This window comes from Aethalodelphis obliquidens, unplaced genomic scaffold, assembly GCF_003676395.1.
Source record: "Aethalodelphis obliquidens isolate GAN/ISIS:26980383/991018 unplaced genomic scaffold, ASM367639v1 scaffold1, whole genome shotgun sequence".
Taxonomy (NCBI): domain Eukaryota; kingdom Metazoa; phylum Chordata; class Mammalia; order Artiodactyla; family Delphinidae; genus Aethalodelphis; species Aethalodelphis obliquidens.
This window is the reverse complement of record NW_020837945.1, coordinates 49,503,501-49,526,366: the sequence shown is the minus strand read 5'-3', so window position 1 is coordinate 49,526,366 and position 22,866 is coordinate 49,503,501. Positions and strand designations below refer to the sequence as shown.

General features: G+C 40.1%; 1 long non-coding RNA gene across 1 annotated transcript in view; it reads right to left on the bottom strand.

The window, feature by feature from the left end:
* Window positions 1–7,644: 7,644 nt before the first annotated feature.
* Window positions 7,645–22,866, bottom strand: part of LOC113619203 (uncharacterized) — a 54,445-nt gene continuing 39,223 nt past the window's right edge. Inside the window, exons 2-3 of the long non-coding RNA XR_003432326.1 lie at window positions 18,231–18,320; window positions 7,645–9,365 (exon numbers count right to left, since the gene is read on the bottom strand). This is a non-coding gene — a long non-coding RNA (uncharacterized LOC113619203). The remainder of the gene's footprint in view (window positions 9,366–18,230; window positions 18,321–22,866) is intronic.

Here is a 22,866-nt window from a genome sequence, read left to right as displayed (position 1 = left end):
GAGAGCTGAAGAAAAGCCTGACATTCCGGAGTAATCCAGGCTTATTTGTCACGTGAATGTGGTTGTAAGGACACAGACCTTTGTCAACAGCACATAAAACTCAAGGGAGCATTTTAGTAAATTTACAAGTGCTGAGAGGTGGAGAAGAACAGAAAGCCTGGAGGATGAACACATTGCTGTAAGAATGTTGTAAGATCGCAGGGGGAGATGAAGCAACTTCCCTGCTGATGGAGCTCAGCTCTGAAAGAGAAGGGGAATCTGCAGGGGCTCCACAGCCACCATTCGTCTGATCCATTCTTTCTGTTGACTACTGTTCATTGTACACCTACTGTGTGCCCAGCTCTAGGCTACAGACACAGAATACATTCTATCATCATTATCACTATTACCAAGAATTTGTAAAGTACCCACTTTGTACATGGGACTAGGCCAACTGCCCTTACGCTCATGGAATTAACAGATTGGAATTTAAGTAAGTGAAACTACAAAACCCTGAAGCACAAACCTAGTGTTACTGTTATTTTTAAATCGATACTTTTTTCTACAAAGTAGTCCCTCTCCGCTGATTATAGCCCAGCTGGCTGCTGTTAAGTAGCTGGCCGCTCTTCACACACTTGCATGACATTACAAATACCTGTGTTAAGAAGAAAAGTAAAAGAGTTTGCTCTTCCGCAGTCAGCATGGATCATGTTTGAAAGATGAAATCCCTATGGTAAGTAAGCCAGTCACAGGAGGATTAGATCCAGAATGCAGGTCTCCTAATTCCTGGTCCAGAGTTATTCCCACAGTTGCTCCACCTTGATCATCAGAGGTGGCCTTTTCCTCTCTTTAAAAGATAATTTATTTAGGCTTAAAGGTGAACTGACTTAGAAATATTAATGAATATTAATGAATCCTGTGTTTGCCTGCTTCTGAGAGCATGCTACTCTAACCTGTGTACAGTTTTCCAACTGATACTGTCAACACATGACCACCAACTACCTATCAGTGTGTATTGAGCTAATTTTCTAGCCCCAGAAAAGAGCCTGAATCAATGTTTTTATCCGCTCTTACCTGAGGTGACAGCAAAATATCACAATTGGCAGAACATAAGAACAAGTTTTGTAGTGATAGAGGAAGACTCTTCAATGCAAAACTAACCAAAGTGTACATCAAATTTGTGCCCTAGCACCTAACAACTCAAAGTGCAGTCAGTGGACCAGCAGTATTAGCATCTCTTGGGAGCTTGTTAGCAATGCAGGATCTCAGGCCCAGTTGCAGAACTACTGAATCAGAATCTGCATTTCAATGTGATGTCCAGGTGTCTCACATGCACATTCAATTTTAGGAAGCATTGTCCTAGACCTCATGAGCACCAAGTCAACAGAGCTTCCCAATCCCAGTACAACAAACTCCTGATAGTTGTGTTGAGTCAGCAGCTTCCTCAGCTCTCATCAGAGGTGGGTAGAGCCTGGATTCTTCAAAGTCACTGGGCCAGCCACCTCCAGTCATGTGCAGCCTGTCCATTTACCCTGGTGTACCACATAAACACAGGCTTGAATTTCTTGTGTGTACTACGCACACATAAGAAAAGGTTATGTACTTTTCATGTACTCTCTGCGTGAGAAGGATTAATCAAGTACGGTTCTAACCAACTGAGTGAACCTGAACAAGTGTTAGAAACATGAATTCAATTTTGTAAAGTGCTTTGATGTCATGAAACATGCCATAAAAGCATCAAGTGGTTTTTTATCAACACTAACAAGACACACTGAGATCCTAGAAGGAGAATAGCTGCTGCTTTGTTCCAAAGACTTACTATTTGGTATCCCAGGAGGCAGGACGATATCCCAACCAAGTGCTCTCTGAAAGTGACTTCCAGAATAGGTTTGAGGCATCTCTTTTTATCTGATGGGAAATGACAGCCATTACACTGAATTATGTGATGATGGTAGCAAAACCTAAGAATGAGAGGAAGCCAGGCTTATAAAATAGCCCCTTACATTTTCCTATTGAGAAAACATCCGCAACTTACTTTTTCTTCGGAAAGAGATGATTTTACATGCTTATTAGAAAGGGAGCATCAGTATAAATAAAGGCATGTCAAATCTATAACTCAGCTTCTTTGTAATGCAAGGCGCTCCACTGTGAAACATTCGATGCACTCAGCCATCTTCATCTCAGCACAACCCATGTGCTCTCAACCTACCTAATGCAGTCCAGCACAGCCGTCATTAGCCATATTTAAATTTAAATATAGGGACTTCCCTGGCGGTCCAGTGGTTAAGACTTCACCTTCCAATGCAGGGGATGTGGGTTCGATCCCTGGTGTGGGAGGTAAGATCCCACACGCCTCAAAGCCAAAAAAACCAAAACATAAAACAGAAGCAGGGCTTCCCTGGTGGCGCAGTGGTTGAGAGTCCGCCTGCCGATGCAGGGGACACGGGTTCGTGCCCCGGTCCGGGAAGATCCCACGTGCCGTGGAGCGGCTGGGCCCGTGAGCCATGGCTGCTGAGCTGCGCGTCCGGAGCCTGTGCTCCGCAACGGGAGAGGCCACAACAGTGAGAGGCCTGCGTACCGCAAAAAAAAAAAAAAAAAAAAAAAAACAGAAGCAATATTGTAACAAATTCAATAAAGACTTTAAAAATGGTCCACATCCCAAAAAAATCTTTTAAAATTTTTTAAATATAAATTAGTTGTTTACATTTAAATATAAATTCATTTAAACAGAATAAAAATTCAGTTCCTAATTTATATTTACTACATTTCAAGTGTTCAAAAGTCACATAAGAGTAGTGGCTACCATAGTAGATATACAGATATAAACTATTTCCACTATCACAGACAGTTCTATTAGAAGGTGCTCCTCCAGACTGTCCAAATAAAGTATGTTCCTCCCCTAAATTCTTGCAGGAAAAGAGGCAAAGGGCCTTTCTTTATCATATTACTATTCTTAACACAAGCGACATTAAGCCTAGTAAGGTAAAACTGTGAGCCGCACATTCACTCTCAAGACTCTCTTTCTTTCCTTTCCACTCTCCAACCCCAGGATTAGGAACTAGTGAGACTTCCCTGACCACTGTAGGAAGATCACTCCAGGAGAAATATAGATTGAGTTTTCTAAACATGCCCCACATCCTCCCTTTACAGTAGACTCTTGAAGAATGCCCACACCATCCCTACACACCCAAAATACTCTACCAAAATGGCCACCATTAAAAAAGAATTATGTCTGTTAACTCATTAATTCTCCCAAATATTTCCATCCATGAGGTCATAGAATATACATCGAATGACATCTCTATCCCAGCACTGTGCTAGGCATAGAAGATACAGTAATGGATAAGACAGTTGTGGTCTCTTTCCTCACAGCACTGATAGTCTAGCAGAAAACAGTGAACGAGCGATTACAACTGTGACACAGACCACACAGGGGAAGCAGCAGACAATCTAACAGGAAGGCCTTACCTAGTCTTCTGGGTTAGGAAAACCCTCCTGAGCAAGTGATGTTTGAGGCGAGGTTTGAAAAATAAGATGCTACTTAGAGAAAGAGGAGAGGAATAGCATTCCAAACAGTGGTAAAGCCATGGCCCAAGCCTTTGAAGTTGGAAAGAACAAAGAAAAAGCTGTAAAAGAGTCAGTGTGACTGGCTCCTAGAGAAGGAGCACAGAGTGGCAGAGGTGAGGAGAAAAGCAAACGTGGAGGTCACTCTGGCTGCAGAGAACAGATAGGAAGGGAGCAAAAATGGATTCACAGGGATTATTTCAGAAGTCCTGCATAGGATCATGGGCTGGGATGAAGGCGCGGTAAAAGTGGGCAGAGTAGTGAAGCACTTGGAGGTAGAGAAAATCAACAGGCCCTAACACTGAATGGATATCAAGAGTGAGGAAGAGAGAGGAGTTTTAAAATGACCCCAGATTTCTGGGTTTAGGAATTGGTTAAGTGGTAAACTGGCAAACACTGTAAAAGGAGTGGGTTGCAAAGAACGAGGCATTAAAGATAAGTTAGGAACCAGTGGAATCAACAATGTCTGCGAAACATAGTAAAAGGGAGGTGTTTGAGTGGGCAGCAATTAAATCTGGGGTCACCATCAGGGGTGTAGGTGAGATTGAAACCTGCAGAGTCAATGACATCACCTCAGGAGAGAGTACGGATTAAGAAGAAAGGAAGTTGAGGCCCCCAAAGAGCCCCACATTGTGCCACAAGCACCTGCTGGGCTGCAGCTGGGTTCTGAGGAGGGCGGCCCTGCCTTCAGGAGATCTGCAATCTAATCAATGTTCCATTCAGAATCATGCAAGATTCAATCCCAGCAATCAACCATTTGCAGCTGGCAAGAGGCTGTCTTTCCAAGGTTTTCTGCCAGATTTGACATATTTGAACACCTTCAGATCTTCATCCCTGTCTCTGGCTTAGAGCAGATAGTGTTCTGGCAGCTAGGGTCCAAAAGAACCGTCTTCCCCACCCCCACCCCCCGTTCCTTGCGGTGTACTGCCACCTGGTGGCCACCTCCTGGTAGAAGCAATCTTACCCTTTTCCTTTGTTTTGGTTTGAGATCCACACACCTTTAAGGATGCCTCCTACTCAAACAAAGCTATTTTTAGCTTCTTTCATGGTCTCATTGGACTTGAGGTGTAATTGAGCAGGAAGGTCAAACGGCAGTAAAAACAACGACATTTTTTTCCCTCTTCTCGTCAAATATTTTTGTAATACATGTAGGCATTGTTAATGGAGACAGGAAGTACAGATTACAGAAGAGCTCATAAATTGCTATAACACCATAGACATGTTCCTACTAATGATATTATCACATTTTTAATTGATTTATAGAATTTAATTATCTCATGAAGGTTGTTTGTTTTTTTTTCCCACTAGCTTTAAACCAAATTCTGGGCAACAAAATATATTTAATGGCTGATAAAATAAACCAAAATGGTTGTTTTACTTCCTTGTTTCAGTGTGAGTCACAAGCTTTAGAATATAAAATATTATTTTAACAGTCAATAGTAAACTAATTCACAGTATACTTTTGTATTTTTCCCATACTTTCCTCTTGTAGATAATATGTAAAATTATGGAAAAATAAATTACTTTGCACTTTCAAGGATGAGCTAAGTTATGATGATGGTGTCCTCTGTAAAAGCCTATCTAACAGAACAGTTTTCAATTTAGGTTAAATTTCAACCAAATAGCAGTAAACTAAGATGGAATTACATAAAGAAAGTGATTGCATCACCATCATTCATTGCAATTCAGTGAACCACAAAAAGTATTTAATGCTTATTTTTGTTGTTTTTTTAAAATTTTTATTTTATTTATTTATAAAGCAGGTTCTTATTAGTAATCAATTTTATACACATCAGTGTATACATGTCAATCCCAGTCGCCCAAATCAGCACACCCCAACCCGCACCCCCCTGCCACTTTCCCCCCTCGGTGTCCCTACGTTTGTTCTCTACATCTGTGTCTCAATTTCTGCCCTGCAAACCAGTTCATCTGTACCATTTTTCTAGGTTCCACATATATGCGTTAATATACGATATTTGGTTTTCTCTTTCTGCCTTACTTCACTCTGTATGACAGTCTCTAGATCCATCCATGTCTCAACAAATGACCCAATTTCATTCCGTTTTATGGCTGAGTAATATTCCATTGTATATATGTGCCACATATTCTTTATCCATTCGTCTGTTGATGGGCATTTAGGTTGCTTCCATGACCTGGCTATTGTAAATAGTGCTGCAATGAACATTGGGGTGCATGTGTCTTTTTGAATTATGGTTTTCTCTGGATATATGCCCAGTAGTGGGATTGCTGGATCATATGGTAATTCTATTTTTAGTTTTTTAAGGAACCTCCATACCGTTCTCCATAGTGGCTGTATCAATTTGCATTCCCACCAACAGTACAAGAGGGTTCCCTTTCTCCACACCCTCTCTAGCATTTGTTGTTTGTAGATTTTCTGATGATGCCCATTCTAACTGGTCTGAGGTGATACCTCATCGTAGTTTTGATTTGCATTTCTCTAATATTAGTGATGTTGAGCAGCTTCTCATATGCTTCTTGGCCATCTGTATGTCTTCTTTGGAGAAATGTCTATTTAGATCTTCTGCCCATTTTTGGATTGGGTTGTTTGTTTTTTTAATATTGAGCTGCATGAGCTGTTTATATATTTTGGAGATTAATCCTTTGTCCATTGATTTGTTTGCAAATATTTTCTCCCATTCTGAGGGTTGTCTTTTCGTCTTATTTATAGTTTCCTTTGCTGTGCAAAAGCTTTGAAGTTTCATTAGGTCCCATTTGTTTATTTTTGTTTTTATTTCCATTACTCTAGGAGGTGGATCAAAAAAGATCTTGCTGTGATTTATGTCAAAGAGTGGTCTTCCTATGTTTTCCTCTAAGAGTTTTATAGTGTCCAGTCTTACATTTAGGTCTCTAATCCATTTTGAGTTTATTTTTGTGTATGGTGTTAGGGAGTGTTCTAATTTCATTCTTTTACATGTAGCTGTCCAGTTTTCCTAGCACCACTTATTGAACAGACTGTCTTTTCTCCATTGCATATCCGTGCTTCCTTTGTCATAGATTAGTTGACCATAGGTGCGTGGGTTTATCTCTGGGCTTTCTATCTTGTTCCATTGATCTATGTTTCTGTTTTTGTGCCAGTACCATATTGTCTTGATTACTGTAGCTTTATAATATAGTCTGAACTCAGGGAGTCTGATTCCTCCAGCTCCGTTTTTTTCCCTCAAGATTGCTTTGGCTATTCGGGGTCTTTTGTGTCTCCATACAAATTTTAAGATTTTTTGTTCTAGTTCCATAAAAAATGCCATTGGTAATTTGACAGGGATTTCATTGAATCTGTAGATTGCTTTGGGTAGTATAGTCATTTTTACAATATTGATTCTTCCAATCAATAGAGAGAACATGGTATATCTCTCCATCGGTTGGTATCATCTTTAATTTCTTTCGTCAGTGTCTTATAGTTTTCTGTGTACAGGGCTTTTGTCTCCCTAGGTAGGTTTATTCCTAGCTATTTTATTCTTTTTGTTGCAATGGTAAATGGGAGTGTTTCCTTAATTTCTCTTTCAGATTTTTCTTCATTAGTGTATAGGAATGCAAGAGATTCTGTGCATTAATTTTGTATCCTGCAACTTTACCAAATTCATTGATTAGCTCTAGTAGTTTTCTGGTAGCATCTTTAGGATTCTCTATGTATAGTATCATGTCATCTGCAAACAGTGACAGTTTTACTTCTTCTTTTCCAATTTGGATTCCTTTTATTTCTTTTCTTCTCTGATTGCCTTGGCTAGGACTTCCAAAACTATGTTGAATAATAGTGATGAGAGTGGACATCCTTGTCTTGTTCCTGATCTTAGAGGAAATGCTTTCAGTTTTTCACCATTGAGAGTGATGTTTGCTGTGGGTTTGTCGTTTATGGCCTTTATTATGTTGAGGTAGGTTCCCTCTATGCCCACTTTCTGGAGAGTTTTTTTTCATAAATCAGTGTTGAATTTTGTCAAAAGCTTTTTCTGCATCTATTGAGATGATCATATGGTTTTTCTTCTTCAGTTTGTTAATATGGTGTATCACATAGATTGATTTGCGTATATTTGAAGAATCCATGCATCCCTGGGATAAATCCCACTTGATCATGGTGTATGATCCTTTTAATGTGGTGTTGGATTCCATTTGCTAATTTTTCTTTTTGTCCATATTTCCCAATTATACATTACATGAAATAATTACATAGGTCCTAATTTTCTGAGAATTTCTAATTGACAAGAGATCAAACATCCTTGTGTTACCTGAGTCTTATGGATAACATTCAGTTGTTCTAAGAGAGATTAAACTCAACCAAAGACAAAGTTTAAAGCAAAATTAAACAGATAAAATCATGAAACAAAAGAACCAGTATTAACCATGTGCTCTTAGTTATCTGAGTTCCCTTCAGGTCAGATGTTTATAAAAACGTTATCTTTGGAATATGTTTGGTCTTCTATCAGAAAAATGCCCAGAACTTTTATTTCTCTAAATCCTACCATAACCATTGAATGAATCATTGGTGAATAAATGTGGAAAGTGCCGGTCTGTGTAACAGTAGAAGGTGAATGATATAAAACAATTCCTGACCTTGCATTAACTTGAAACCTGTTATAGCCAATGTGTAAATCAAATCAAACAGAAGACGGGAAAGCACTCTGAAAATTATACACAATGCAAATCTAAATAAGAATTATTCTCATAATAGCATTACCTCACCAACATCATTATAGAGGACAGCTCCATCACAAACACACATGCACAATTTGACCAAGGTGATGAAATAAATTAGGTGAGGAAATACACAGCAGAAGTTAAAAACTTACAGCAGCTGTGAAAGTAAGACTCAGCTTTGAAATTTCCCACTAACTTTTGGTTTGAGGATTCACTGTCTGTGAGTCAGCTTATCTTTATTTTTTTTTCATCATAATTCTCTGATTTTCTTTCTATCTTAATTCCCAGAATAAATATGGAGCAGCAACCAATAGAAAACAGAAGTCCAAACTGCCAGCAGCACCTTTCTAAATACTGCTGTGCTGTGCAGAGAGCAGTGAAGTGTGTCCAGTCAAAGCACACAGTAAATTATGTGAAACATCCATCCCCCAAGTGTCCTGTGCTGCTGTGTAGGGAAACTCACAGTGCATAGCTAAAGGATCTCTTTGCTCAGGAAGGTTTAAGTAAAGTTCAACACAAAATTTTCTCCCCAGTGGATAATCTTAAATCAAAATCAGGATGCCACAGGCTTGATTCGTGAGCCTATAAAACCCTGTGGGTCCTGACACATACAGACACATTCTCAGACTCCCAGTAATCCTTCTTTTGCTCTTTCCTCTAACATCACCTTCCCTTGGGTCACCACCACATCCCAGCAGTTTGTGTAGGAAAAGTAGGATTGCAGGAGAAATTTTTAAAAGCCCTCCTTATAGAGGACATTTGTTTAAAAATACCTGGATGTTCTCTTGGTTGCTTTTTGGGGAAAAAATTGTTAATATCAGTCTCTAGTCCACAGCCAAAGATTCACTTTCCTGCTGCTCTGTTTTTGTCACACAAAGTTAGAGATGATCTGCAGCACCAAGTACCCTAGAGGGATTGATAGTGACCTTTCATGGCAGTGTCTGCTACAGAAAATGCACCATGTCTCCCCAGTTCAACCCTGTACTGGTCAGCTCAGGCTGCCTTAACTGTATGCCACAGACTGGGGGACTGGGGGCTTAAACCACAGAAATGTATTTTCTCACAGTGCTGGAGTCTGGAAGTCCACAATCAAGCTGCCAACAGGGTTGGTTTCTTGTGAGACTCCTTCACTTGCAGACAACAGCTTCTCACTGTCCTCACATGGCCTTTTCTATCTGTGAGTACATGGAGAGAGAGAGACTTCTGTATCTCTTTCTGTTCTTATAAGGATACTAGTCACATTGTATTAGGGCCCCACCCATATGACTCCCTTAATTACCGCCTTAAATGTCCTGTCTCCAGATACAGTCATATTAGAGGTTAGGTCTTCAGCATATGAATTTTGTGGGAACGCAATTAAGTCCATAACAAATCTATATTTATTGACAACCTAGGATGAGAAAGATATGGTGCTAGACTCAGAAAATACAAAAGTGAATAAGACACTATCCCTGGCCTCAACAAGTACACAACTCAGTGTGGGGAGATCAATGTGTGTACAACTATATATGCCCCAAGCCAGCTGTGAAAGTGCAGATATTAGACTCTAAGAGAGTGATAAAATGCTGTAGAAGAGACCATGAATGAGTTTAAACAAATGGTGTGATGTGGTTATGTGTCCTTTAGAATGATCACTCTGGTGACAGTGAGGAAAATGGACTGGGGTATTGAGACTGAAAGCAAAGAGGAAAGTTAGCAGTCTCCTATTAACCTAGAAGATGAAGAAAGAAAACCTGAACTATATCACAGAAATATGAATAAAGGCAAGGAGACTTTAATTTGAGAGACTTTTAAGAAATAAGGTCAAGATAAATGTAAGGCCAGACACTATAAAACTCTTAGAGGAAAACATAGGCAGAACACTCTATGACATAAATCACAGCAAGATCCTTTTTGACCCACCTCCTAGAGAAATGGAAATAAAAACAAAAATAAACAAATGGGACCTAATGAAACTTCAAAGCTTTTGCACAGCAAAGGAAACCATAAATAAGACCAAAAGACAAGCCTCAGAATGGGAGAAGATATTTGCAAATGAAGCAACTGACAAAGGATTAATCTCCAAAATTTATAAGCAGCTCATGAAGCTCAATAACAAAAAAACAAAAAACCCAATCCAAAAATGGGCAGAAGACCTAAATAGACATTTCTCCAAAGAAGGGATACAGACTGCCAACAAACACATGAAAGGATGCTCAACATCATTAATCATTAGAGAAATGCAAATCAAAACTACAATGAGATATCATCTCACACCAGTCAGAATGGCCATCATCAAAAAATCTACAAACAATAAATGCTGGAGAGGGTGTGGAGAAAAGGGAACACTCTTGCACTGCTGGTGGGAATGTGAATTGGTACAGCCACTATGGCGAACAGTATGGAGGTTCCTTAAAAAACTACAAATAGAACTACCATATGACCCAGCAATCCCACTACTGGGCACATACCCTGAGAAAACCATAATTCAAAAAGAGTCATGTACCAAAATGTTCATTGCAGCTCTATTTACAATAGCCCGGAGATGGAAACAACCTAAGTGTCCATCATCGGATGAATGGATAAAGAAGATGTGGCACATATATACAATGGAATATTACTCAGCCATAAAAAGAAACGAAATTGAGCTATTTGTAATGAGGTGGATGGACCTAGAGTCTGTCATACAGAGTGAAGTAAGTCAGAAAGAGAAAGGCAATACCGTATGCTAACACATATATATGGACTTTACAGAAAAAAAAAATGTCATGAAGACCTAGGGGTGAGACAGGAATAAAGACACAGACCTACTAGAGAATGGACTTGAGGATATGGGGAGGGGGAAGGGTAAGCTGTGACGAGCGAGAGAGTGGCATGGTCATATATACACTACCAAACATAAGATAGCTAGTGGGAAGCAGCCGCATAGCACAGGGAGATCAGCTGGGTGCTTTGTGACCACCTAGCGGGGTGGGATAGGGAGGGTGGGAGGGAGGGAGACGCAAGAGGGAAGAGATATGGGAACATATGTATATGTATAACTGATTCACTTTGTTATAAAGCAGAAACTAACACACCATTGTAAAGCAATTATACTCCAATAAAGATGTAAAAAAAAAAAAGAAAGAAGATCAAGAAAATTTGGGAAAATAAATGATTTCTATCACAAAGGACTTCTGGGAAACATTAATTATTTTTAACTTTTCTTAGTTCACTCAGTTAGCACTTCCACATCTCCTTGATTTATATCTCTGTTAGTACACGTTGCAAAATATTTTCAATGCAATCTAACTTGCTTTCTAATGTATTCTGATCACCTTTCCCAAGTATACTTTAATGTTACAAATTTAAACATGCTAGACAATGTCAATGGATATTGAGAGTAAAGACCTATTAATAAATCTCCAACAGCCCTGGCTACTAATATATTCCTTAATATATACTTAGGAATTACATCTCAGAGTTAACCGGTAAACTCTAAATGTATCTTACTCTCAAAGCCAAAATTAAGTGGGCACTCTTTTGTTCTCCTTTCGTGGTCATGATACACCACCATTCTGCTGGGTACCCAGTGCTATGCCTTGGAATCATCATGAACCTCTCCTTCTCCCCCAGATTCTTTTCCCAGTAAGTCACAGAGACCTGCAAGCCTTCCTTTAGATTCTAAAGTTTAAAACGGCTTTATCAGCCATCTTTTCCTTTCTATTTCCAGGTCCAGTCCTCAGCAGCACCCGAACGATTCCAATCCATTCTGCTTGCCACAACTGCATGCCTTCCAAAGACGACTCCATCCAGGCACTCAGATTAGGGCCTCCCCTGACTCCTTCAGAGCTAGCACCTTCTCTTACAGGTTGCATCACAGTCCTCTGTAGGTGTCTGCCTCCAACTAGAATATGAGATCGTTAAGTAGAAGAGCCATATCTTGTTCAATCAAATCCACACCCTGTGCTTCAGATGCTGTATATATTTTATGTGTGTTGAATTAATTGATTAAGAGATCCCTTGTGCGTATGGAGTTTACATTAATGATTGTGTTAAATATAGTGCTGCATATGAGTAAATGCTGCTTCTCCCACTCACATGTAAAGTACTTAACTGCCAGGCCAGGGTGTTCCATTTCTTTATACCTCAGAGAATCTAAGGCAATGCCTTAAACTCAGTAGGTGCCTAGATGATACTTGTGTTTGATGTAGGCAGTATCTCTCTACTCACTGCAGCACAGACTGGACCCAGGTTGCAGCCAAAACACATTTCCCTACTTCCCCTATATTAATAAGTTTCATTCAAGAGATCATTTAAGATGACCATTTCTCAGATCCTCTTCCAAAATCAATGAAGCTAACATGAAAAATTAGCTGGTCCCTGAACCCTATTTGGCTTCCAACTCTGCTTTGTGTGGAAGTAAAGGGTGATAAAGGGAATGTAGTCATTGCAGGAGGTAAGAAACCAAACTTAAACACTGAGTTCTGTAGCCAGAGCCAGCTACTCTTCTTCTGTCTTCCTTGCAATGATGTCTTGCCCAGGTTCCTAAAAAGCTTATGGCATCAACTAGCTGTCAAATGCCAAGTCTCCCGATCACTCTAGAGCCAAGAAGTTAAACTATGGGAGTAAAATATAAGCCCTGTCCTCACCCCACTTCCACTCCATTTCTCCAAAATGACGATTTTTTTTTATATAGGTTGCCTTACTCAGAGAGGCACAAACCACAAGCAACAACACTAAAGCAACTCTGATATTTTCTAGGTTGCCTTTGCATTATAGAAAGCCATATTTAACTTGGCACCATTGAAAAGACCAGACTAAGTTTACATGCAGCAAATGAGAACACATGGATGGTTCAGTGTAGTATACATATGGCCTATTCTTAACAATGATGGTGTTTATTAGTGTGGTTACTCTGTAGCTGGTTCCATACTAAGTGGTTTATATACTTATTATCCTTTTGTGCACATTCTAACATTTAATCTTTGCAACAATCATACGTGGTCACAATTATTCCTTTTTATGGATGGGAAAAAATGAGGATGAGAGAGGCCTTCTTGTGCCTATGGACACAACGAGTAAGCTGGAGGAGCTGGGATAAACCTAGTTCAGTATGACTCCAAAACTTACCATCTTTTTACCACTTCTCCTGCCTAAGCTTAACTGAAAAATTCAAATGTGAGGCGTAACCATTCACGTGGCCAGAAGGACTCAAAGTCACAAGATAAACAGGATGCACCTTCCTGGAGTAATTTTGCACAACGACAAATGAAATACACTTCAACATATTAAAACAAACATGAATACATATAAGTCTAATGCAAACTTCGCACACATTTTTAAAATAAAATAGAAGGCACCAAAAATACTGTCGTTTTTGAAACAGAGTCCCACCTGAGGCTATGCCTCAGACTCTACCTGCCTCCCTCCTCTCCCTCCCATTCCCAGGGGTATTTATTTGGCCCTGTGTTTCATTAAAAGGTTCAGATGTGACCCAGACAATGGCCCACATTAGGAGATACATTCTAGGGGCAGAGGCATATGGACAAGTGTTAGTTTCATTTAGGTGGGCTATTTGTGTTCATAAGACTGTAGCCTCCAGGAGAGGACAGAGGATTGGGTACCAAGGCTTCTGTCACCAGGTGGAGTTCAACACGGGACTGAGTGAAAACTTAGGCAAAGTAAAACCAGAGAAAAAACAGTAAGAGAATCCAAAGCTTCAGTTTCCAGATTCAGGATGTTCTGGACAGCAAAAAGAAAAGAAAGAGAAGGAGAGGTGGAGAGAGATGGAGAGAGAGAGAGATGGAGAGAGAAAGGGTGGGGGAGACATAAATAGGGAGGAAATGGTGGAGAATGAGCGGGGGGGGGGGGGGGGGAAGAAAGGAAGTAAGTTGCGATACTACTTAGTGCTCAAGTGTCTTACCAATTATGGGTGACCAGCTGACTTTAGTCTTGGTCAATATTCCAGTATTGTCATTTGTTGCCTGAACCAGCATCTAAATCCTTTTCCTGTTTGATGAATTCCGTACCATATGACTCTTGGTAAGAGGCAGAAACTAATCCCCCTTGAGAAGCTGGAAGTGCCAGTCCCTCCACTATATGACTGCAACTCCGCTGATCAAACGCACCTGCACAGAGGCAGCAGCTATCCCTCCTGCCATGGGAGTTCCTTGGGACTTGGGGCTGGTGTGGGCTGAAAGTGAAGCCCATCAGTAGATCCAGCTGTAAACAGCTGAAAAATGCCCAAATCAGACAAAGTTTGGGACTGCTATTTGAGGATGCCGGAGGCATATAATTTTTGCATAAAATCAAAAGGTCTTACAACAGCCTTAGACCCCAAGCCAATGTTTTCCACTAGTGTTCAAAGGTATGAAATTCATCAATTTTACCTGTGGATCTTACCTAATGATAGATAAGCTTCCCCCTTAGCTTCTACACAACCTCATTAACAACCCAAGGTGACCTTTTTCTGTGCTCCTCTACCTCCATCTAGTGGATGAAGAGTCACCTGCAGCTCTGGTTTTCTTGTAGTCTGGGATCAGTGCAGGCTTTTTCCTGAATCTGTAACTGCACATCTGTTAAGGCTTTTGCGGCTGGAAAACACCCCTACCTCTCATTGGGCAGAGTATCCATTGAGCTATGGAAAAACCAATACCTTGATGTATCTTTAGAAGCTCAGGGCTAGAACTACACATTCTGAACTTGTTCATTTAGCGATGACTGAAAAAACTTGGTTTTGTGTTTACAGTATTTCCTACTGAAAACTCTACCTTTAGAATATTTTGATCTTGCCAGGAATTTCTGCTGTACTGCAGCGCACAAAAAATAAAGCACAGAGAACTGACAGGAGAAACAGAAGCTGTTGCTAACAAATGTGCTCTCTGGGATCTAACTTGCATAGAAGTCAAACAGAATGCAGTAACAGAGAATCTAAGAATTTTTGAGCTGAGGAACTCTTAATGACCATCTGATAAAGATGGAAAATAATTCAGAGCAAAGCAAAAACAGGAGATATGACCCAAAGAACTTATTTGAGGCCAGAGTCACCAGTCCAGATTCTATGAGTTGCTCTGTCTCCTTCTCTCCTCTCTCTCAAGGTCATTCCACCTGCCCATCCAGCCCTTTCCTCCTTCCCAAGATTTGTTATGGATTTTTTTATCAGCAAAAAGTTAACCTTTTCCACTGACAAAATCATTAAAACATAGAACCACAGAATATTTAAGCAAAAATATTTTTGCAGATTATCTAGTTTCACTTCTCTCATTCTATGTATAGGATTTAGGTACTTTGAATAACTTGGCTACAGTCATAAACCAGCTAGTTACAGAGCCAGTGGACAGCAACTCTAATGCAAATAAGCAACACCCTGAAAAAGAAAGGGTCATCATAGGGTAAAGGCAGCCATATGTAGCAGTGTCCATAGGACTTTAAGATAGGAAATAATGTTTTGACTGGCGGGGGGGGGCATGGGGAATCATTGAAAGGAATAATAGAAAGCAACCTTTCTTTTCTCACTTTTTTTTCTGGATGTCTGTTTCTGCCCTGGAGAAATGCCTTCAGGGAGCTGGTGGGTCACAGAAATGTCTGGAACCCTATATATGTGGTGTCCTACAAAGTGGTAGGTATTACCAGTGGGAAACCTACAGACTGCCCATTTGAAGGCATGAAACTTAAAAACTGTGAACCCTATGCTGCCTAAGAAGACTACTCCTGAAGGCCCTACTCAGCTTGGTGACAGCCCGATCACAGCCTGTAATTTATGGCATCACCAAGGGAGATTTCCAGAGTAAGGTTTCCAGAATGACTATCAATGAATCATTTCCAATCGAGGAAACTGAGTCTACTAAACCTATCCTCATTAGGTCATGTTGAAGAGGAATGATAAAAAGGGGAGGAAAGCAAAACATATAGGGCCAAATACAATAGCACATTTTTTAAGTGTCTCTCCCAGGTAGACCAAGCCCATGGCTGAGTAGAACTGTAAAACAGGACTTCCCTGCTGGTGCAGTGGTTAAGAATCTGCCTGCCAATGCAGGGGACACAGGTTAGATCCCTGGTCCGGGAAGATCCCACATGCCACAGAGCAACTAAGCCTGTACACCACAACTACTGCGCTCTAGAGCCCATGAGCCACAAGAAGAAAAGCCACTGCAATCAGAAACCCACGCACTGCACCAAAGAGTAGCTCCCGCTCGCTGCAACTAGAGAAAACCTGTGTGCATAAACGAAGACCCAACGCAGCCAAAAAAAAAAACGGAACTGTAAAACAGGGTAGACTTGAATATAATGATCATTCCACTCAGCACACACTTTATGTGCCATCTGGTAGACTTGTGTAATTGATTGCCACAGGACATAATCATTTTAAAAGACAATTAATTTGATTACCAGTAATGAAGTTTTTATCTATGCAAACTAGGAGCCAGGCAGCGAGATGAAGAAAGTAACCAAGTTTGCAAAATCAGAATGCAAGATGCATCATTCAGGAGGTTGGAGAGAGGAGCCCATCTCCTAGAAAACACTGGACTGAGAAACACTGCATTTCGGGTATTTGCGGTGTCCACCTCATCCACCAGATGGTAATCCCACTTCCAGAAACAGATCTTGGACTACACTGAATTCATCTCCTCTTTTATATGCATAATCTGCATTAGAGATTTTATCTATTGATTAAATGAAGGGACAAAAAGGGAATACTGTTGAGCATCTATTGAGTACCACGCAGCCTCCTAGATACATGTTATCCTTCCTCTATTTTAACCCTCACAACCAATTCTGAAAGGGAGGTTAAGATGATCAGACCAAGATCACACAGCTGGTAAGAGATTGTGGCAGGTGAATAATGGCCCCAAAAGATGTCCATGGCCTAACCCCTAGATCCTATGAGTGTTATATGGCAAAAGGACTATTGCAGGTATGATTAAATTAAGGATCTTGAGATAAGAAGATTATCCTAGGTTATCCAGGTGTCCTCTAAATGCAATCACATGTATCCTTATGAGGGAAATTTGACTACAGAAAGGAAGGTGATATGACCAACCACAGAAGCAGAGACTGGGGTGATGTAGGCAGGGGCCAAGGGAGGCCAGCAACCTCAAGAAGAAGAAGAGGCAAGAAACAGATTCTCCCCTGGAGCTTCCAGAAGGAACCAGCCCTGCTCACACCTTGTTGCCCCTTGAGACTCACTTTGGAATTCTAACCTCCAGAGATATAGAATAAATCTGTGTTGTTTTAAGCCACTCAGCTTGTGGTAATGTGTTACAGCTGCAATAGAAATTAGTACAGAGGTGAGCCAGAATTCTACCCAGGTCTGCTCAAACTCGAAGCCTGCATTCTTTTCACTACTTTACGCTGCCTGCCATTTGATTAAAGGCTGGAACTAAGTATGCAAAGATTCATATCTTGTCCCAGTTTTAACATTCCCAAGATCTGGAACTGAGTATTGAATCAGATGACCTTATTAAATCATTACAATTATCCCATTTGTTGATTATTGCCATGATGGTTCTAAACAGTAGATTCAAAGAAAAAAAATCAAAGAAATTCACCATTTAAGAATGGCTAAACTGAAGTCAGTAATTTTGACTGAGTTATTCCACATACTTTGAACTAAAATATTCAGATATTGAGCTGAAAGTGCTTTGATGCTTTTGACTCATAGTATTCAGAAAGCCATTAAGTTTACATATCTCAGTTTATCCTTATCAACATTTAAACATATTCGCCTATTGGTTTCTCTTTGATGACAGTGTCATATTTGCATGGAAATCTAAAAACCTGGATTCTATCATTAGTGTTTTTACCATCAATTAGCTCTTCAAGCTTGATCAAATCACCCAACATTTCTGGACCTCAGTCTCCTTACCTGCAGAATGGGGCAGTGGGTAGGAAGTTTGCCAAGCAGATCATCTCTAAGTTTTCTTCCAGTTTTAATATAAAACATGGCAGGATTCCCACAGCAAAGCTTCTGGGTATTGATTTCAAGTATGCTCATTATTACAAAGTGCCACTAGAGGTCAGGTTAAGCTTGGTAATTCTATCTAATCTGGCCTGTACATTGAGCAAATGCAAAAGCTTACCTTATACTGATGCTTGCCAGCAGGCCTTCATCTAGATCCTTCTGAGCTAATGAATGTTGATCCCAGTATTATAGAGTAAAACAGGGAAATCTGTGAAACCAAAATTGCCTTCATTAGTCTGTAATTTGCAATTGCCTGGTACCAGAATGTTTTTCTTTGCTTGCCTGAATGTCCTTAATTGAATGTGTCACCTGAAGCCCTGGGGCTTAGAGCTTGCTCATGTTACTGTACTAATCAATCAGTTGCAAGGAAGTGAGGGTGCAAGACTAAAAAGTTTCCTGTATCCTCTTTATGCATCTAGGTGTAACTGTGTTAAGAATATATGACTGCCTGTGTATATGGTATTTGACCCATTGCATGTATTCCTAGGGAAGTCTAAAGAGATGAGTGAAAAAGAAAAAAATGAATAAGAGTGAACACATATCCTTGGACAGTTACCTTGTCAAGCTACCAATCAGGACCAGCTCTAGGCACAAGTGTGATATCTGTAAAATCCGATTTTTTGTAGCTATCCTTCCCCTATCCCTTCATTACTGCCACCTTCTCTCTTCTCAACATCCTTAGTCAAACTCCGCTCTCAGGAGAGATCCAAAGAACTCAAATGCAGTAAGATATAAGAATCTGATGATGCAATTTTGCTCTCCTGGGCACACTTGCATTTTGTCAGAGAACAAGGCCTTTTAATGGGTGAAATTCCAAAAGTAGAATTGTAATCATCCAGAAGCGTAGTAAACGGGGCGGGGAGCAGGGCGGGGTGGGGGGGGAAGATGACTGACAGCATCTTTAAAATCACCTCATGGAGCTAACACCATAGGCCAATGACAAAGGCTGGCCTTGCCACCCGTCAATGCATGTAGCCTGAATGGCTAAGGCATTCTTTTTTTTTTTAAACAGCACTTATTGAGCATTCTGCATGCGCATGCGAGGTTCTGTGTGAGGATCCAAGGTCAGGTTCCTGCACTTGAGAAACACACTCAGCTGAGTTTCTGATCCCGAGTGCTCTGAGTTTGCTTCCGTAATGTGTGGGATTGCTGCGTGAGGATCTAATGATTTTTCCCTGTACAATGTACCAAGATGCAGCTGGAGCCTCAGCACCATCTGCATTGCAAGGACCTACAGAATGGGGATCAAACTCCTCTTTCCTTTACCTCCTCTATACAGCAATAAATGACGGGGACAGGGTGGGGGGTTCTGAGAGTCACACTTAGGGGATGGATGGACAGGGTCCAGAACTGACCACCAAACTGGGGGCTTCAGAGTATTCATAATTTCCAGATAGCTCTGTGATATGAGGAAAAGGCAAAATTTCCCAGGGGCTATAACTTAATAATACCAGAGGCAAGCAAATCTTAAAGCCTTGGGGACCTCTAAACTCCTAAGGTTCTGATGCACTAACACTCGGGATCACAGCCTTGACAATCCTGTCTCCAGATTCTGCTACATGGAATCACCACCATGGTTATGTTTGCCTTAAAGCTGCCACAAGTGCACAACAAAAATTCTCTTTGACATTTACTGTCTCGGTAAACAGAAAAGCCACCTTATATTTACCTAGTACCTGGTAGTTTATAGAGCAACTCAGAAAATCCCTTCATCTGTCCCATAAGGTGAAATACTCTCACACCTCACAGATTTCTAGAGTTGGTAGAAGATCATCTACACCACCTTTTCCTCACACTTACCCATCTTACAGTGCTGGATGAAATGCCAACACTTACTGACCCCCACCCCTTCCCCCTCCCACCTCCCACCATCCAGCACCATCTTTCATAAGCACCATTTTGCAGATGATGAAATTGAGACTCAGATATGTTAGGTGACTCTATCAGCAGCAGAAATTATGCAAGTGGAAGAACAGGGTCTCAGACTGGCTGAGGGATTTTTCAATTCTCATTCCATGATATCTCTCAGTAGCACCCAACATTGTTGACCCCCACTGCTTTCCTGAACACTTTCTCAGGGTTTCCACTGCACTACACCCTGGATTTTTCTACTATCTCTGATCCTTTTTTCTCATTCTCCTTAAGGATAGAGAATTGGCCAGTCTTAGTTTGAGCTCTCTTATCTCACTATATAGCCTCGCCTTGTATTGTCTCTTACCCTCATAGTTTTTGTTTTTGTTTTTGTTTTATTGTTATGGAATGTCTTATTTATTTACTTATTTATTTATTTAACATCTTTATTGGAGTATAATTGCTTTACAATGGTGTGTTAGTTTCTGCTTTATAACGAAGTGAATCAGTTATACATATACATAGATCCACATATCTCTTCCCTCTTGCGTCTCCCTCCTACCCTCCCTATCCCACCACTCTGGGTGGTCACAAAGCAACCAGCTGATCTCCCTGTGCTATGTGGCTGCCTCCCACTAGCTATCTATTTTACATTTGATAGTATATATAAGTCCATGCCACTCTCTCACTTCGTCCCAGCTTACACTTCCTCCTCCTGGTATCCTCAAGTCCATTCTCTACGTCTGCATCTTTATTCCTCTCCTGGCCCTAGGTTTTTCAGAACCTTTTTTTTTTTTTTTTAGATTCCATATGTATGTGCTAGCATACAGTATTTGTTTTTCTATTTCTGACTTACTTCATTCAGTATGACACATTATAGGGCCATCCACCTGACTACAAATAATTCAGTTTCGTTTCTTTTTATGGCTCAGTAATATTCCATTGTATATATGTGCCACATCTTCTTTATCCATTCATCTGTGGATGGACACTTAGGTTGCTTCTATGTCCTGGCTATTGTAAATAGTGCTACAATGAACATTGTGCTACATGACTCTTTTTGAACTATGGTTATCTCAGGGTATATGCCCAGTAGTGAGATGGCAGGGTCGTATGGTAGTTCTATTTTTAGTGTTTTAAGTAACCCCCATACTGTTCTCCATAGTGGCTGTATCAATTTACATTCCCACCAACAGTGCAAGAGGGTTCCCTTTTCTCCACACCCTCTCTGGCATTTATTGTTTGTAGACTTTTTGATGATGGCCATTCTGACTGGTGTGAGGTGATACCTCAATGTAGTTTTGATTTGCATTTCTCTAATGATTAGTGATGTTGAGCATCCTTTCATGTATTTGTTGGCCATCTGTATGTCTTCTTTGGAGAAATGTCTATTTAGGTCTTCTGCCTATTTTTGGACTGGGTTGTTTGTTTTTTTGATATTGAGCTTCATGAGCTGCTTGTAAATTTTGAAGATTAATCCTTTGTGAGTCGCTTCATTTGCAAATATTTTCTCCCATTCTGAGGGTTGTCTTTTCGTCTCGTTTATGGTTTCCTTTGCTGTGCAAAAGCTTTTAAGTTTCATTAGGTCCCATTTGTTTATTTTTGGTTTTATTTGCATCACTCTAGGAGGTGGGTCAAAAAGGATCTTGCTGTGATTTATATCATAGAGTGTTCCGCCTATGTTTTCCTCTAAGAGTTTTATAGTGTCCAGCCTTACATTTAGGTCTTTAATCCATCTTGAGTTTATTTTTGTCTATGGTTTTAGGGAGTGTTCTAATTTCATTCTTTTACATGTAGCTGTCTAGTTTTCCAAGCACCACTTATTGAAGAGGCTGTCTTTTCTCCACTGTATATTCTTGCCTCCTTTATCAAAGATAAGGTGACCATATATGTGTGGGTTTATCTCTGGACTTTCTATCCTGTTCCATTGATCTATATTTCTGTTTTTGTCCTGGTACCATACTGTCCAGATTATTGTAGCTTTGTAGCATAGTCTGAAGTCTGGCAGCCTGATTCCTCCAGCTCTGTTTTACTTTCTCCAGATTGCTTTGGCTATTTGGGGTCTTTTGTGTCTCCATACAAATAGTGAAAATTTTTTCTCTAGTTCTCTGAAAAATGCTATTGGTAGTTGGATAGGGATTGAACTGAATCTGTAGATTGCTTTGGGGAGTAGAGTCATTTTCACAATATTGATTCTTCCAATCCAAGAACATGGTATATCTCTGCATCTGTTAGTATCATCTTTAATTTCTTTCATCAGTGTCTTATACTTTTCTGCATACAGGTCTTTTGTCTCCTTAGGTAGGTTTATTCCTAGGTATTTTATTCTTTTTGTTGCAATTGTAAATGGAAATGTTGCCTTAATTTCTCTTTCAGATTTTTCATCGTTAGTGTATAGGAATGCAAGAGACTTCTGTTCATTAGTTTTGTATCCTGCTACTTTATCAAATTCATTGATTAGCTCTAGTAGTTTTCTGGTAGCATATTTAGGATTCTCTATGTCTAGTATTACGTCTTCTGCAAACAGTGACAGCTTTACTTCTTCTTTTCCGATTTGGATTCCTTTTATTCTTTTTCTTCTCTGATTGCTGTGGCTAGGCCTTCCAAAACTATGTTGAATAATAGTGGTGAGAGTGGACAACATGTCTTGTTCCTGATCTTAGAGGAAATGGTTTCAGTTTTCCACCACTGAGAATGATGTTGGCTGTGGGTTTGTCATATATAGCCTTTATTATGTTGAGGTAAGTTCCCTCTATGCCTACTGTCTGGAGGATTTTTATCATAAATGGGTGTTGAATTTTCTTGAAAGCTTTTTCTGCATCTATTGAGATAATCAAATGGTTTTTCTCCTTCAATTTGTTTGTATGGTATATCACATTAATTGATTTACGTATATTGAACAA